At 38.3% G+C, this 17,345-nt stretch overlaps 1 pseudogene; it reads right to left on the reverse strand.

Moving 5' to 3' along the window:
* Window positions 1-1,259: 1,259 nt before the first annotated feature.
* LOC149119348 (heterogeneous nuclear ribonucleoprotein Q pseudogene) lies at window positions 1,260-2,803 on the reverse strand (annotated as a pseudogene).
* Between the last annotated feature and the right edge of the window lie 14,542 nt (window positions 2,804-17,345).

The raw sequence follows: 17,345 nt of genomic DNA on the forward strand, positions 1-17,345 counted from the left end.
AGGATGCTTCACCACTGAATACTCACTGTCATCAAGGTGCTTTAGAAAATTAAAAAAACATAGCACAAATGATTGTACTCTACTCTATAAGTTACCATGACCTGCATAGGAAATGGAAAGCTGATTCACATTTTTACAGTGAGCAGCAGTAAGAAATGCACTAATGAAACATACCTTTTACCTAAAAAGCTAAACTACAGCCATATACTAATTTCTATGATTTATGAAAAAACTTCAAAATATCCAAATGTCAGGCTTTGCTGTACAATTGTCAGTTTTAGTCTGACTTTTTATAAAGGGACACTGCAGTATTTAGTACAAGTTTGGATGGACTTTTTTTGAACATCTGATGTCTTAAAAAAGTAACATATTGCTAAACTATTATACATCCAAATAACTACAATGTATGAAGAAGCAAGGCTGCTTTTTCAGCCACAAAATATGACTAAAGCAAGGCCTGTTATCATGGTCATGAGGAAGTCTTAAAAGCCTCTGAAACTAAAGGCAACTAAGAATGCTACATTTGGTATATTAAAATCTTACCCTCATATCATATTTAACAAGCCTTGCTTTTATCTACAAAGATTTTTCTATGTACAGTACAGCCAGGGTATAGTTAAATCTTCTGCTACTGTGATAGTTAACCAACCCTTTAAAAAAGATTCCGAAAAGAACCACTATCTGAAATGCCTGACTAACCAGCCCTGATGATTACACCTGAAACTGCATATCTGAACACAATTCAAAAGTGATTATTACTATAAAAAGATACAGACAATCATGATTAACCTTGGTGAGTAGAAATAAAATTTAAGGATACCAATAGTGGAATTCATCTATACCACAGCAATAAAATTTAAATGCACAAATTCAAGATAATATTTCAGAATACCACTGCTGGGATCCTTAATTTAAAAAAACAGGGGAAAAATCTACTTAGAGCAGATTTTTTAAAGAGAAGAACTTTATTCTTTATTAAGCGATCATGCTAGAAGTTATGAAGGATTTCTGTTGGAACACATTTGGAAAATAGAGTAGCTTTAGTTTAATAACTTGCACTGCATAGAAAATTGTTAAAGAAATTCATATCAAAGTCCAAGTATTAGTTCAATGTCCCGGATTTGATTCCATGATCTTCATAGGAAGGTCTTCTGCAATAGAATATGCTCCTATACAGCCAAGATATTTAAGGTTGCTTGATTTCCTTACCATTACTCCACTGCAAGCTTCTGGTGTAATCTCACATAGCAAGTCTGTCTTCATTGTAACAGGTCAGGACAGGCCTCGACCCCTTTTCCCTGCCCAATGACCTCTTTGTTTTTGAACACCTCCTCTCACACCACCAATGCCTCTTGCTGATCCAGGACCTCCTCTCTGTGAATAACTGGCTCTACCACAGGGAGGAGCAGCCCCATGACCTCTGGATGGAGCAGCACCCCTTACTCCTCTACCACCCCTTCCTCTAGCTCCAACTTGAAAATCTTCATAACCATAGTATGGATCTTCATATCCACCATGATAGTTATGGTAATCATAGCCAAAATAATCATAATAATCTTCATATCCATAATAATCTGGAGGATATTCATAACCACCTCTACCTCCACGCCCTCGACCTCTTGTTGGAGGGGGCATATGAGTTGGACCATAATAGCAGTAATCATCATACATTTGATTGCTGCTTGCCTCTGAGCTTTTCTTTCTTTCCTTTTCTGATCTGGTGGCTTAGCAAAAACAATTTCAATGTTTTCTCCCTCCAAGTCTTTGACATTCATTTCTTCCATAGCCTTAACAGCACCATCTCGTTCATCAAAATGAATGAATGCATAATCTTTCAGTTTCCTCATTCATTCCAGTTTTCCAAACTGACTAAATGCCTTTTCTAAAATCTCTTCTGTTACAGTATTGGCAAGGTTACATACAAAAAGTACCTTCACCTTTGCCATAACCTCAGGATCAGGATCCTCTATAGGATCAGCCCATTCAACAGTTCCAACATTTTTCCAGACCTTGACTTTACCACTCATTAGCCTACATCTTGCCTGGGCAGCTGTTTTGTGATCTTCATATTCAAGAAAGCAAAAGCCTGTTTTTTTTTTTTTTTCTTGTCATCTGGTTGGTGGTATAAAATGAAGTCTGTAAGACCCTCTGTTACTTTGCTAAATTCTTCAAGAATCTGTTCCTTGGTTTTACTCTTAGGAATAGAGCCCACAAAAAGCCTATTGTTGGCAACTGAGATGCAGACACCAATATATTTTCCAGAACGAATTTCATGATTATTATACAGTTTAAAAACCTCCTGAGCTGCTTTTTTTTGTACAAAAAGTGACAAATGCATAACCTCTATTGAGACCAGTGAGTGGATCCATCATAAGACGAAGATCCCAAATAGGTCCAGCTTTCTCAAATAACGGAACAAGCACATCCTCAAATAGATCGCTTGGGATCTTCCCCACAAATATCTCAATGCCAACAGAAGGCTGCTGACCTGAATAAACAGAATCTGGAGGCAGTCCCCCATACTTCCTCTGTCCAGTGGTCACATCAAGTGTGTAGCCTGTTCTTCCCAAGAGTGCTTTAATTTTTGTCTCATCTGGTCCTTTACTAGAGTCCGCTACTTTGGTCCCCTGTTTTTCTCTCTGCCTTTAAGTCTTCATGACTCCACATAAAAAGGCACTTTTGTTCTGAACATGAGAGAGATCACTGTCATTAAACTGCTGAAAAATTGCCAATGCACCGTCTTCATTGAATTCTTTCAAAGCTTCAATAGCTCTTTCATCTAAATCACTATGTGCAACTAGCCCTCCCCTTTGGGCTATGGCCAAGGAATCCTGTCCCAGGGGATTGGGTTGCATGCTCCCTGCTCCCTGTATCCCTGCAAGTGGAGCTGTTGTAAAATGGCGGCCAAAGCTCATACCGCTGGCAGCAAACCCGATCCAGTTACACTCGCCTCTGAGAGTGCTTCCTGTGCGCATGCGTGCCCCCGCGTGACCCCCCCTTCCCTCCCCTCCCTCGCGCATTTGCTTCTCTCATTCACTCCCTCAACCCCTGCCCTCCACCTGCTCCTCCTTCTCCCCTATCACCACCACCACCAGCAGCAGCAGCAGCAGCCGCCACTGCCTCCGGCTGCCTTCTCCTCTTGGCCTTTCTTCTTCCCTCTGTGTTCCTTCCCTGCCTCCCCCACTCCCATCTGTGGTGCCTCAGGCAGGAGTGGCAGCTTTGCCCCTTCTCGCTGACTCCTGGCATGCTCGCTCACTGCTCACTGCCTCCCTCTCTTGCTCTCTCCGCCCTGTCCCCCAGTCCCTGCCAAGTCTGCTCCTCTCTTTCTCTCTCCCCCAGTTGACACTCACTGGAGGCTCTTGTCATGAGCTGCCAAGGCTATGGATGCTGCTTGAGTTCACCAACTCTGATCTTATTTAACAAGGCCACAGCCAAAGTGGAAGCTCTCTCCTCCCTTCAGAGAAAGGTACCTCCTTCTTTGATGGCCCATTCTTTCCTCTGGGATCTCACTGACAGAGATCTTTCATTTAGGCTATTTTTTTTTTTTTGCCAGAGTGTCTTGGCTTTCCATGCCTGAAACACTCTCATGGGCTTATTAGACAGATCTGAATGCCTTAAGGGCTGATTCTGAGGCCAGAGTGCTGTTTAGGACATCTAAAATTCTATGAGTCTGCTGTGTATCCAACTTCCCATGTTGTATAATTTTCTCATTTTAATTCTATCAGTTAATATTAGCAGACACTAGTCTTGTTTATGTGATCCTTTTGACACTTAATTCTCTCATTATGATCAATTATGAACTGAAACTGATCACTTTGACTAGTGAGATGGCATTGGTACATGCCACCTTGAAGGGACTGAATTGGAATCCCCTGGCACATTTCTAACTGTACAGTTTTGCACATGCTCTATTGGACTTACCCCAAATAAAATACATCTTTAAAAAAAATAAGTTCTGTAGATACCAGCTAGGTACATTTGGTCCAGAGTTTTGATTAGCTCTTGTTTCTTTACTGATTTTTTGTCTAGTTGATATGTCCATTGAAGAAAGTGGGGTGTTGTTGATGTCCTCCCTTACTATTGTGTTAAATTGATTGTCTCTGGCCAGCACCGTGGCTCACTAGGCTAATCCTCTGCCTTGCAGCACCAGCACACTGGGTTCTAGTCCGAGTCGGGGCACCGGATTCTGTCCCAGTTGCCCCTCTGCCAGGCCAGCTCTCTGCTGTGGCCTGGGAGTGCAATGGAGAATGGCCAAAGTGCTTGGGCCCTGCACCCCATGGGACACCAGGAGAAGCACCTGGCTCCTGGCTTCGGATCAGCGTGGTGTGCTGGCCACAGTGTGCTGGCCACAGCGGCCATTGGAGGGTGAACCAATGGTAAAAGGAAGACCTTTCTCTCTGTCTCTCTCTCACTGTCCACTCTGCCTGTCCAAAAAAAAAAAAATAAATTGATTGTCTCCCTTTAGATTCATTAATATTAGTAATTTAATATCCAGATACCCTTTACTACTGAATTCTACAAAATATTTAAGAAGAACTAACTCAAACACCTTTTAAATCATATACAAAAATATGAATAGGATGTGAATCTACCAAACCTCTTACAGATCACTCTGATACCAAAACAGAACAGGACACAATATAAAAGCAAAGCTACAAATCAATGTCCTTGGTGAAAATAGATGCAGATGTTATCAACCAAAGCCTAGCAACCCAAATCCAACACATCTACAAGATAGTTTATCAGATCAAGTGTGATTTATCTAAGAGATGCAGAGGTGATTCAACCTTCACAAATAAAAATCACCATAAACCATGTCAATAGAATGTACAAGAAATATAAGCATCTAAATATATGAGGAAAAGCACTTTGCAAAATTCAAGAATGCTTCAAGCTAATGGCCCATCAAAAATTTAATATAAGAGCTGACCTCAAAATTATAAAGGCTACCTTTTGGCATCTTGTCAAAATCATACTGAATGGGGAAATGCTGAAATCATTTCCTCTCAGGTCTGGAACAAAACATTATTAGTTTCAACACTGTTATTCTGTATGATATTAGAAATATAAAGAGGATCAAATAGGGAGGAGAAAGAAAGGCCACAAAATTGGAATGGAGAAACTCAAAATATTCTTGTTAACAGATGATGTTATTGTATATGGAAAAATCTAAACCCTGCACAAAAATGTTCTTGGAACTGATAATTCAGTTCAGTAAAGGTGCATTTTACAAAAGCAACATGAAAAAGGCAGTTGTTTTTTCATGTACTAGTAATGAACTCTGTGAAAGCAAAATCATGAATAATCACCATTCATAACAGCTACATTCAGATATTTTGTAATGAATTTTACCCAAAAAAGTGAAAGATCACTACAATAAAAATTATAAAATATAAATGAAAGACACAAAAAGGGAACGACGTTCTTAACTGAAAACAAAAATTCTACTGCACAAATATCTAAAGCAGTGGTTTAGACATAGAAAAATACTACAAAATGATGATTTAAATTGAAATGTTTAACTGTATTTCATTCACAAATGATATGGTGATTTTTAAAGATTTTAAACAATTGACTTGAAAGGTGGAGTTAAAGAGTGAGGAAGATAAAAAGATCTTCCACCTGCTGTTTTACTCTACAAATAACTCTGGTGGCTGATGGTTGAGCAGTGACAAAAACAGAAGCCTGTAACTCAATCCAGTTCTCTCACATGGGTGACGGGGCCCAAGTACTTGGGCCATCATCCACTTCTCTTCCAGGTGAATTAGCAGGGGGTTGGATTGGAAGTACAGCAACCCAGATTTGAACTGACACTATGAATGGAATGTCAGGATCGTAATCATGGTTTACTCTGCTGTATTACAATGCTGGTCCTGACAGTTGTGTTTTTTTAAGCAATGGGGTATACATTTTAAAAACATATATGAACAGCTACAAGTCTGGGCAAGGATTTGGGAGGCAGAGTGGCAAAGAACACATTTCAAAGGTTACCTCAGTATTCCTGGTGATATATAGCATACATTTGACCTTGGATAAAGACACAGGAGAAGCAGAATCAACAAAAATGGCCGAGAATGACATTCACACTGAGAAGAACACAGAATACACTGGGAAGTATCTTAACTCCTTGTATGAGAGTTATAATACACAATTCTCATTCAATTTTAATATAAAGCAAATTTCTGAAATGGCCAGCACTAATGTATCAGTGTTCCATGTGCAGTGCTAAGCAATGTGTGTAGATATTTTATAACTCTAGCATATATAAAAAGTGGCCTTATATTCATTCAGTATTCTTACCTTCACAAAGCATTTCAAGTGGTTCAGGCATCAACACAGAAATTTAAAGTAAGACCACTCATAATAGTCTGGGGCGTTTCAGATGACAGTGAGGTCACCATGGCCATTTGTAACAATCATTTTGTTGTTGTCCTTTAACAATAGTTATACCATATACTTAAATGATAATTATTTTATATGAGCAAAGCCATATGAATTTCTTCAAAGAATGATTTATTGTAAAATGATACTTTCTTTGTGAAATTTTCAAAGCTATTATCTTTGATAACAAGGTTATTTTCCACTGTACCTTTCATGATTTTTTTTATCTGTACTTTTTAAAAAAACAGCTATTTATTTACTTTATCTAATTGAAAGGCAGAACAAAAACAGAACTAAAAGAAAGGAACAGAGATCTTCCATCTGCTAGTTCACTCCTCAAATTACCACAACTGTCAGGGTTGGAAAAAGCCATAGCCAGGAGCAAGGATCCAAGATCCAGGGCTCAGATATGTCTCCTTGTGGGTGGCAGTAGCACAAACTGTTGAGGCATCATCTTGAGCTTTAATGTATTGTTTAACCAGGGAGCTGGGTTGGGGTGGAGGTGCCAGGACTGCAATCAGCACTCCAATACCAATGTGTGCATTTTAAATGGTGTCTTTTTTTTTAACTTTTATTTAATGAATATAAATTTCCAAAGTACAGCTTATGGATTACAATGGCTCCCCCCCCATAACTTCCCTCCCACCCGCAACCCTCCTCTTTCCCTCTCCCTCGCCCCTTCCATTCACATCAAGATTCATTTTCAATTCTCTTTATATACAGAAGATCAGTTTAGCATACATTAAGTAAAGATTTCAACAGTTTGCACCCACATAGAAACACAAAGTGAATAATACTGTTTGAGTACTAGTGTCTTACACCACTGTGTGAAACTTACCCCTGGCTTATATTCCCCGCAATGTACCATTTTACCTTTTTAACATTTTGGGCTTAGGGAAGTAATTGGCCTTATTTTATAAATGCATAATGTATTACCTCACCTAATTTTGTTGTGTGGATTAAAATTATTTTAACACATCACACGTATTGCTTGTGTAGTAAATCATGAAAAAGACAAAGGATCTTATGCAGAGAAACACATAAGAATTATTTTCCAAATAGATTTAAGTACCCATAAAACTTGTTCTCAGGCTGGCGCTGTGGCATGGTGGGTTAAAGCCCTGGCCTGAAGTTCCAGCATCCCATATGGGCACCAATTCTAGTCCTGGCTGCTCCACTTCCAATCCAGCTCTCTGCTATGGCCTGGGAAAGCAGTAGAAGATGACCCAAGTCCTTGGGCCCCTGCACCCATGTTGGGGACCCAGAAGAAGCTCCTGGCTGCTGGCTTCAGATCAGCTCAGCTCTGGCCATTGTGGTTATTTGTGGAGTGAACCAATGGATTGAAAACCTCTCTCTCTTTCTCTGGCTCTACCTCTCTCTCCTCTAACTCTGCCTTTCAAATAAATAAAATAAATCTATAAAAAAAAAACTTGTTCTAATTGAATACATTAAACATATTCAAGGTTGTGCATTTGGTATAGTGGCTAAGATACTACTTAGGACATTTGCACCTAATGCTGGAGTGTCTGGATTCAATTCCTGGGTCTGCTTCCAAGTCCAGTTTCATGCTAACATGTACAATGAAAGACATATTGTGGTCCAAAGACTTGAATTCCTGCCATTCATGGTGGGAACCTTGAATGAGTTCCTGCCTTCTGGCTTCAACTTGGATCATCCCTGTCTGTTGTGGGCATCTGGAGAGTAAATAAGTGGGCAGAAGATGTAGATCTCTCTGTATGTCTCTCTGGTTTTCAACTACAAATACACAAACTTTCAACTACAAAAAACTAAAAAGTTATACTTGGCTCCTTACTTTGCATCAAACTCTACATGTATCCTGTTTTTCCTTTGGCTATGACTATTGTAAAGCTTGGTAAATTTGATTGTGTGTTGTATTGTTATAAATTATTTTGTCCCGTAATGTTATTATTTCTGTTTGGAGCTTATTCCCCATTGTATAAAATTCTTCTATTTAAAATATGTTTAATTTTTATCAATAGAAGAAACAACTTACAGATGCAGAGAATCTTTGTAAGAGATAGTTTTGGTTAGGTTGAACTTCTCAAATTTCTATTTTTGTCTCATCCCTCTTGAAACTTTATCAAAAAAAGAAACTTTATCAAAAAATTGAAGTCTTGGGCCATAAATTGTAAGTCCTAAATAACAGAACTTGAATCATTTCTCTCTGGATGCATTTTCAATTATGCATGCTATATGCATGTTTATATTTGTGAAATCTGTGTTTTGTTTGCAAAAAAATAAATAAAGAAAATTGTAATGCCCTCATTTTTCTGTCCTAAACTTGGTTCACATGAAGTCTAGATATGTCAGGGTCTCATTTTGTCTGTACATGATAAAGCTTTGTCTCCCCAGGAGAGAGATTATACTCTTTGCTGTAATGAAAACTCTAAGTCCTGTTGTTTTAATTCCTACTCCCATATTTCCTCTAATAGAAGAGGGAAAAGGTTCTGGGGCTAAATTCTGGGATCCGTTATCATATCTGTCTCCTTACACAGCTTAAAATGGGGCCCAGAATGAGCATCATGGGAAGAGGAGACAAGGAAAGAGGGGTTTAAAAATATGGAAAGGCTGAACGTACCGCACATCCTGATTTATGAACAAAATTGAAAAAAGCAAAAATGTAAAAAAAATAATGTAGAAAACGTTCTTATTCTGCTTAAACAGATGACATATATTATGCAACTACCTCAGGAAGTCCCAATGTTTCAGGGAGATGTTGTCTTAGTAAGCTTCCTTTATAAGTATTGAAGTCAGAAACTTCAAGAAAGAAATGAAGCCAATTTCAAAAAACCCACTTAGTCTGACAAAACATTTAGATCAATTCTTGCAACTCAGCTACTATACCTGGGTTGCAGTGATGCCTTTAATGAACATATTATCTGCAAGAGAGAAAAATGGGATGATCGGGAGGGAGGCTATGAAAATTTGGGAAAGAGAAGACATTGCTGGACTGGGAATCTCCTCACCTAAGGACAACATCCCAAAGATCATTAATGTGATAATTCCCCAGAGTAAAATTGTAAGGCGTAAGGGAGGTAATGATGAAAAAAATTTTAAAAAATCAACCTTGAGATCACAAAATGCATCAAAGACATTTGAACTTCAACATCAAAAGAAAGAGAAAAATCCCTCTGCATTCTTACAAAGGCTTAGAGATCAAATAAGAAAATATGCTGGGCTCAGCCCTGAGAGTCAGCTGAGACAATGTTTTTTAAATTAGATATGTCAAAATTAAAGTTAGCCACATAGAGACACACAGAAGCTCAAAAAATCTTTGTGTGAAGGAAGGAGGATTAAAAAATAGCATATGGAAAAATTCATATCCACAGTGGAAAAAATAATACACAAAATGTTAAAAACAAGGCCTCTTCAAAGAGACATGAAAGCTCACTGGGGCCAGCAAACTACAAAGAGGGAAGGAGTGACTCTAAAGCCAGTGAAAGCTATTAGAGCCACGGCATTTTACCACTGTGGAAAGCCAGGGCATTTCCAAAAAATGTTCAGAGTTAGAAAAATGAAGATAATTCACCTCTTGATCTTTGATGAGGACTGGGGTGGTGGTAGTCAGTGATTCCTTTTTGAGAGGTCCTTCCTGGAGCACTTAATATATCTAGAGTTGGAACCAAAAGAGGAGGATTAAATATTCCTTGTGGATTCCAGGTCAGCCTAGTTCTCCCTTGCTTGCCAAACATAGGATATAAAATTATACAAAGAAAAATTAAAAATGTCTGGGGTAAATAAGGATGACTTTCAGGTCCTATTTTTTTTTAGTTTTAATAATTTTTATAATAGGGAACAAATTTCATGTAATCTTATGTACAGATTCAGGAGCATACTGATAATTCCCACCATAATATCCACCCTACCCAAGCTCCCACTCTCTCTCCTACATTCTTTCTTATTCTTTTTTTAATTTTTACTATGACATACATTCCATTTATTTTAAAATCATAAGCTTAACCCTCCACTAAATATTCAACAAATGTAAGAAAAAATGTTGCTTTTGAAAGAAAAAGTTAAATTAGGTACAGGAGAAATGTGAAGTTCCTTCCTATGTATTCCAGAGGTGGGAACCAATCACTTCAGCAAATCTAATTATTAAAATTAGGACAGATACTCACAGTAAATAATGGGCAGCTATGAGTCCTAAAATTTCCAGAGAGAACAACAACAACATCATATTGACTCTTCAGTATGGGCAAAAGAGGGAAGTAAAGAAAGGTTAAAATTATGCCTCTAAAAATTAAGCTGAAACAGCTTTACTAGTAAAGAAATCTGATGTGTTTTATAGATTATTACAGGAATTAAGAGCTATCTACTAAATTGCACAGGCTTGTCACACTGTGGTTTACAATTCTTCTACCATTCTCAGTAAAATTCCCCATGACCACACAAGTTTTAGTGATGCTGACTTAAAATGTGATTTCTAGATCTGCCCACCAGACACAGAAAGCAGAAACCACTTTGCCTATCAGTGGAAAATCCGAACGGGGGAAGAAAACAAAATAGGTGGACTGCATTGCTTCAATGATTGACTGAAACACCCAAATTATTTGGTCAAAGCCCTGGCCTGAAGAGCCAATGTCCCATATGAGTGCTGGTTCTAGTCCCAGCTGCTCCTCTTCTAATCCAGCTCTCTACTATGGCCTGGGAAAGTGGTAGAAGATGGCCCAAGTGCTTTGGCCCCTGCACCCACATGGAGACTCAGATGAAGCTCCCAGCTCCTGACTTTGGATTGGTGCAGCTCTGGCTGTTGCAGCCATCTGGGGATTTAACCAGCGGATGGAAGACCTCTCTCTGTTTTTACCTCTCTCTGTAACTCTATCTTTCAAAAAAAAAAATCTAAACCAAAGAGATAAATATAATTGACTAATTCCAGAATTTAAAATAGGAGGTCATTCTTTTGGAAAAGATTAATTTAACAATCAATGCTGTACAAACCTAGCTGAATTTTATAAAAGGTGGGAGCCTGTAAAACAATACCTGACCATAACTGTTAAGGTATTGTAGAGTATGAAAGCAGATATGAGAGATGGTCCTTTACATGAGGGGATGTGGCTCTCTGTGATGGTTAAACTTGAGTCATGGAGGGGAAATATAATGATTATGCAATTATGGATGGTAATAGTCATTCAATATGTGAAAATGACAGATTACCTATAAACCTATCTGCTCAGACCTCTGAGTTGTATACCCTCAATCACACTCTAAAGCTTCTTGAGGGCCAAGAGGGGATGTTTACATAGACTCCAGGAATGCTTATGAAGTGGTACAAATTTTTGGAAAAATCTGGACAGAAGGGGTCTTATAAATGGAAATGGAAATGGGAATGAAAATTGAAAATAACTGTTTCAGAAGATTTTCACAGATATTCAAGTCTCTTGCTTCCCACTGAAATACCTAATTATCATGTAAATTGTCACTAAAAATTAAAGTCATATATATATATACACACACACACACATATATGTAAAGTTCTTAACATACTTATTAGAATATAGCAATAACTCAACAAATTCTTTCTAAATGAATAAATTAGACCTTGTACTGATCTGATGTACCAAACTAGTATTTTTATTTTTTCCCATTGTATTAATTATTCATGTTCTTCATAAGATATCAGAATAATACCTGAAAGAGTAAAAAATTATCTGGAATCTCACTACCATGAGAAACTCTTATTTGTTGGTATCTCCTTTAATACTGACTGCAGAGCATAACACAGGTGAGCCCAGTCAATGGTGTTAAATTTCAGCACTGCCACATACTCAGATTGCCCAAGTGATAATAGAATTCCCAGGTCTTATTTTTCTCATCTATAGAGTGGAGATAACAATGGAACCAATGTCAAATAGTTATTATGCGATTAAACAAGTGAATATTTACAAAACAGCTAAAGTAATTTTTGAAATGTTATACGCATTACATAAATAATGTATTAGATCTTATGAAAATTTGTGCACTCTTCACTCATCTGAATGCTCACTCCAATGTTAACCAATGTTAGCATCTATTGTGGGTCCTTATGTGCTTTTTTCTTTATCCATATAATCACATATGGTTGCTGGTTATTATTATTATAGAACCATGATCATATACACACTAATCTAGAGAACATTTATTTTATTAGTTTTAGAGCCTGTTCTGTCAAGTTAATTGCTTTCTTTTTTTAACTTTTATTTAATAAATATAAATTTCCAAAGTACAGTTTTTGGATTACAGTGGCTCACCCCCCAAAAACTTCCCTCCCACCCACAACTCTCCCATTTCCTGCTCCCTCTCCAATTCCATTCATATCAAGATTCATTTTCAATTAACTATATGTACAGAAGATCAAAGTTAATTGCTTTGAACAAATGACTACTTTATTCCAAGGAAGAAAAATAAATCATTTTATTGAGCCATACCTGACTAAAGGCCATTTTCTCGGTTTGTTGGAAATTTCTGAAAATTAAAATAGCATATCAGGAAGACAGGAGAAACAAAACTGACTAATTATGCTCCCAAACTTGAGGGAACTTTAGGGGCTGAGCTACAGATTTGACACACGCAGTGGAGGCTTCATTTTGAGATAAGTAACTATCTGAAATCACCCAGCAGTTGATAAATGACCTAATTTAATTTTCCTGTAGAAGAATGGCTGCTGATTTGTCTACCTGTTCTATAGGTATGTCACTGTATGTATTACAAAGCAGTGGGGTAAGCATGAAACTATTAGTTAATAATGAAAATCACTTCTCTGAAGAGCCCTGACTTACCCATCTTACTAGCCCACCTGGCACATTACCTGGGTTTCACCACTTCATGAGTGGTTAATGTGAGACACGAATCAATAAGTCAATTAAGAATCATGACTGGGCTTCCAGAGAACAGGGATCAGGATCAATAATTTTTATTTAGTATACATTAGGTAAAGATTTCAACAGTTTGCACCCCCATAGAAACACAAAGGGAAATATACTGTTTGAGTACTTGTTAGAGCATTAAATCTCAATGTACAGCACATTAAGGACAGAGATCCTACATGAGGAGTAAGTGCACAGTGATTCCTGTTGTTGACTTTACAAATTGACACTCCTGTTTATGGCATCAGTAATCTCCCTATGCACCAGTCATGAGTTTCCAAGGCTATGGAAGCCCCTTGAGTTCTCCGACTCTTATCTTGTTTAGACAAGGTCATATTCAAAGTGGAGGCTCTCTCCTCCCTTCAGAGAAAGGTACCTCCTTCTTTGAAGACCTGTTCTTTCAACTGGGATCTCACTCACAGAGATCTTTCATTTAGTTTTTTTTTTAAACTTTTATTTAATGAATATAAATTTCCAAAGTACAACTCATGTGTTACAATGGCTTCCCCCCCATAACATCTCTCCCACCCGCATCCCTCCCCTTTCCCACTCCCTCTCCCCTTCCATTCACATGAGGATTCATTTTCAATTCTCTTTATATACAGGAGATCAGTTTAGCATACATTAAGTAAAGATTTCAACAGTTAGCTCCCACACAAACATAAAGTGAAAAATAATAGATGATTTTTTAAATGATGATGAAATCAGATCAGACCTATTGTCATGTTTAATCCCAGCGAGAGTCAAGTTGGGAATTAATAATTTCTTTTTTTTTTTTTTTACAGAAGATCAGTTTAGTATACATTAAGTAAAGATTTCAACAGTTTGCACCCCCATAGAAACACAAAGCGAAATATACTGTTTGAGTACTCACTGTAGCATTAAGCCTCAATGTACAGCACATTAAGGACAGAGATCCTACATGAGGAGTAAGTGCACAGTGACTCCTGTTGTTGACTTTAGAAATTGACACTCCTGTTTATGGCATCAGTAATCTCCCTATGCACCAGTCATGAGTTTCCAAGGCTATGGAAGCCCCTTGAGTTCTCCGACTCTTATCTTGTTTAGACAAGGTCATATTCAAAGTGGAGGTTCTATCCTCCCTTCAGAGAAAGGTACCTCCTTCTTTGAAGACCTGTTCTTTCCACTGGGATCTCACTCACAGAGATCTTTCATTTAGGTGGTTTTTTTTTTTTTTTTTTTTTTTGCAAGGGTGTCTTGGCTTTCCATGCCTGAAATACTCTCATGGGCTTTTCAGCCAGATCCGAATGCCTTTAGGGCTGATTCTGAGGCCAGAGTGCTGTTTAGGACATCTTCCATTCTATGAGTCTGCTGAGTATCTTGCTTCCCATGTTGGATCACTCTCCCCTTTATTTATTCTATCGGTTAATATTAGCAGGTACTACATTGTTTATGAGCTCCCTTTGACTATTAGCCCTTTTATTATGATCAATTGTGAACAGAAATTGATCACTTGGACTAGTGAGATGGCATTGGTACATGCCACCTTGATGGGATTAAATTGGAGTCCCCTGGTATGCTTCTAACTCTACCATTTGGGGCAAGTCAGCTTGAGCATGTCCCAAATTGTACATCTCTTCCCTCTCTTATCCCCACTCTTATGTTTAACAGGGATCACATTTCAGTTAAATTTCAACACTTAAGAATAACTGTGGATTAATTACAGAATTAAACCAGTCATATTAAGTAGAACAGACAAAAAAAAACTACTAAGAGGGATAATGTATTAAGTTGTTCATTAACAGTCTGGGCTATGCTGATCAAGTCACCATTTCTCATACTGTCGATTTCACTTCAACAGGTTTTCTTTTTGGTGTTCAGTCAGTTGTCACCGATCAGGGAGAACATATGGTATTTGTCCCTTTGGGACTGTCTTATTTCACTCAGCATGATGTGTTCCAGATTCCTCCATTTTTTTGCAAATGACTGGATTTCATTGTTTCTTACTGCGGTATAGTATTCTAAAGAGTACATACCCCATGTAGTCAAGTATTTCCATCTGGCATCATTTTCCTCCTCTGGAAGAAACTTTTGAACATTTCCTGAAGTGCAGCTCTGATGGAGATTAGTTATTTAGGTTTGTATTATGTCTCAAACTGTTTCTGTTTTGCATTTGTCTTGAAAATAATTTTTGTATGATTTATTTATTTTAAATGCAGAGCTACATACAGATAGGAATGGAGGGAGGAGAGAGAGAGAGAGAAAATCTTTCAGCTGCTGGCTCAGTCCCCAAATGTACCTGGATAGATTAACCTGGGATCGTGTTTTTTGATTAAAAGTTTTCTCAGTTACTATTTGAAACTAACTATACCTTTTTTCTTAAATTTAAATAGGTATTCAAAATTCATTTCAAATAATTGAATACTTCCAAAGGAATCCTGAATATGAAGAATGACAAGAAGGTACTGTGTTACTGTAAGAGGTATTAGAACACTGAATATTTAAACATTTTTAAAAAAGTATTAGAGAGAGAGAGAGACAGAAAGTTGACAGTGAGGGCTCTTCTATTTTCTCATTCATTTCCCCAAATACCAGCAACAACTGAGACACAGCCAGGACAAAACTGCCATGGTCCAGCCGTGGCAGGTCCAAGGGCTCCCGAAGGAGGGGGGGTGCCAGTGAAGAGACAAGATAAGGAGATGAGATTTAATTAGCAAGGGGAGGCATCATTCTGCTGTTCCTTCTCACAGCTTTACCTTATACTCTTTTTACACATATTCTTCATTTAGCCTTCTTCCTTCTAAGCCTCTATTCTTTCAGAGAAAGAGCACATCACAAGTGAATGTCTATGCATAACCTTTCTCTATTAATCATGTTTTGTTTCATTTTCCTTTCATGGCCTCATCATAACCTTCCCATTAATCTTTCCTCTATGCATAGTGAATGCCTCAGCTATATGAAACTTGCTTATCTTATCTAAAGTTGCTAGACAAAAAGTCTAAGATTTTTAAGGTTAATGGATTTATTTTAAAATGTTTCTTACAGGACCTATTGCATTGCCTAATGTTAAAAGTTCCTTGTTCCTTTGTTCTATATTTCCAAGCAGGGGCATAACATCTAACCTTTGTAAGAATGTCAGTGCTTGTACATCAGTCCACTTGCCATAGTATTAACTATGTACTTACCAGTTTCATCATACACTCCTGTGTAAGGCAAGGGAGGGTCTGTGAGAACAAGCACCTGCATGCTCTTTCTATTTTCTCATAAAACTCATTATACATGTTCCTAATAACATTTTTCTCTATACAGTTTTTAGGACATTCCCCTCTCATTTCTCCAGTCACCTCCTGTATTCATTTTTTTACAAGAAACAATTTTGCTTAGCATTGATATTCATGATCCCCACACCCAAACCCAATAACTACATCATTCAGACTATTAAACACAGCAGAGAATGGCTTCAGTTTAGTCATTGACTTCTTGCTTTGCAGAATTCCCCCTCTTCTGGCTGCAACTTTGTTACACAGCATGGATGACAACGCCTTCACCACAAAACTAGGAGCCTAAACTGAATACCAGAAAACTATTAGTACTATATTTGACATGGGCAATGTCAGTAGCCTCCTAACATGTATTCCAAGCAGGTTGTTCTAAGGCAGACAGCAGGGAATGGAAGTGTTTGCAGGGAGGAGGTGGCTGGGGTTGCAAGGCAGAGGTGGTGATATAAGGGTCCTCTCAAATCTAGAGCCAGAACCCCATGCAGGATGCTGGACAAGATCTGCCGGGCCTCCTGGTTCAGTGAAGTGAGCCAACCTGTTCTGGTGGGGACAGATGGCACCTGCAGAACCAGAGGATTTGATCTCTGCTGGGAGTTCAGGGTGGACAGTTGTACAGGTGCAGCAGGAACAAATGTTGGGAATTCAGGGATGCATGAAACCCTGTAGAACCACCTGTGTGAGTTCCATTTCCTTCGTTGTGGGGAGTGGAAAGTCTCAGTATCTCAGGTGGGCCTGCAGCTCCCCCTGGAGGCTCTGCCCCAATGGCTCCAGCCCTCTGCTCCTGCACTGGTGCCAGCATGTGACAGGGGGCTCAGGTGGTGAGCTTGGAAAAATACTTCATGCAGCAGGAGACACCATG

Source organism: Oryctolagus cuniculus, chromosome Y, assembly GCF_051225735.1.
Source record: "Oryctolagus cuniculus isolate XC-2025 breed Fujian yellow rabbit chromosome Y, ASM5122573v1, whole genome shotgun sequence".
In the NCBI taxonomy this organism is placed as follows: domain Eukaryota; kingdom Metazoa; phylum Chordata; class Mammalia; order Lagomorpha; family Leporidae; genus Oryctolagus; species Oryctolagus cuniculus.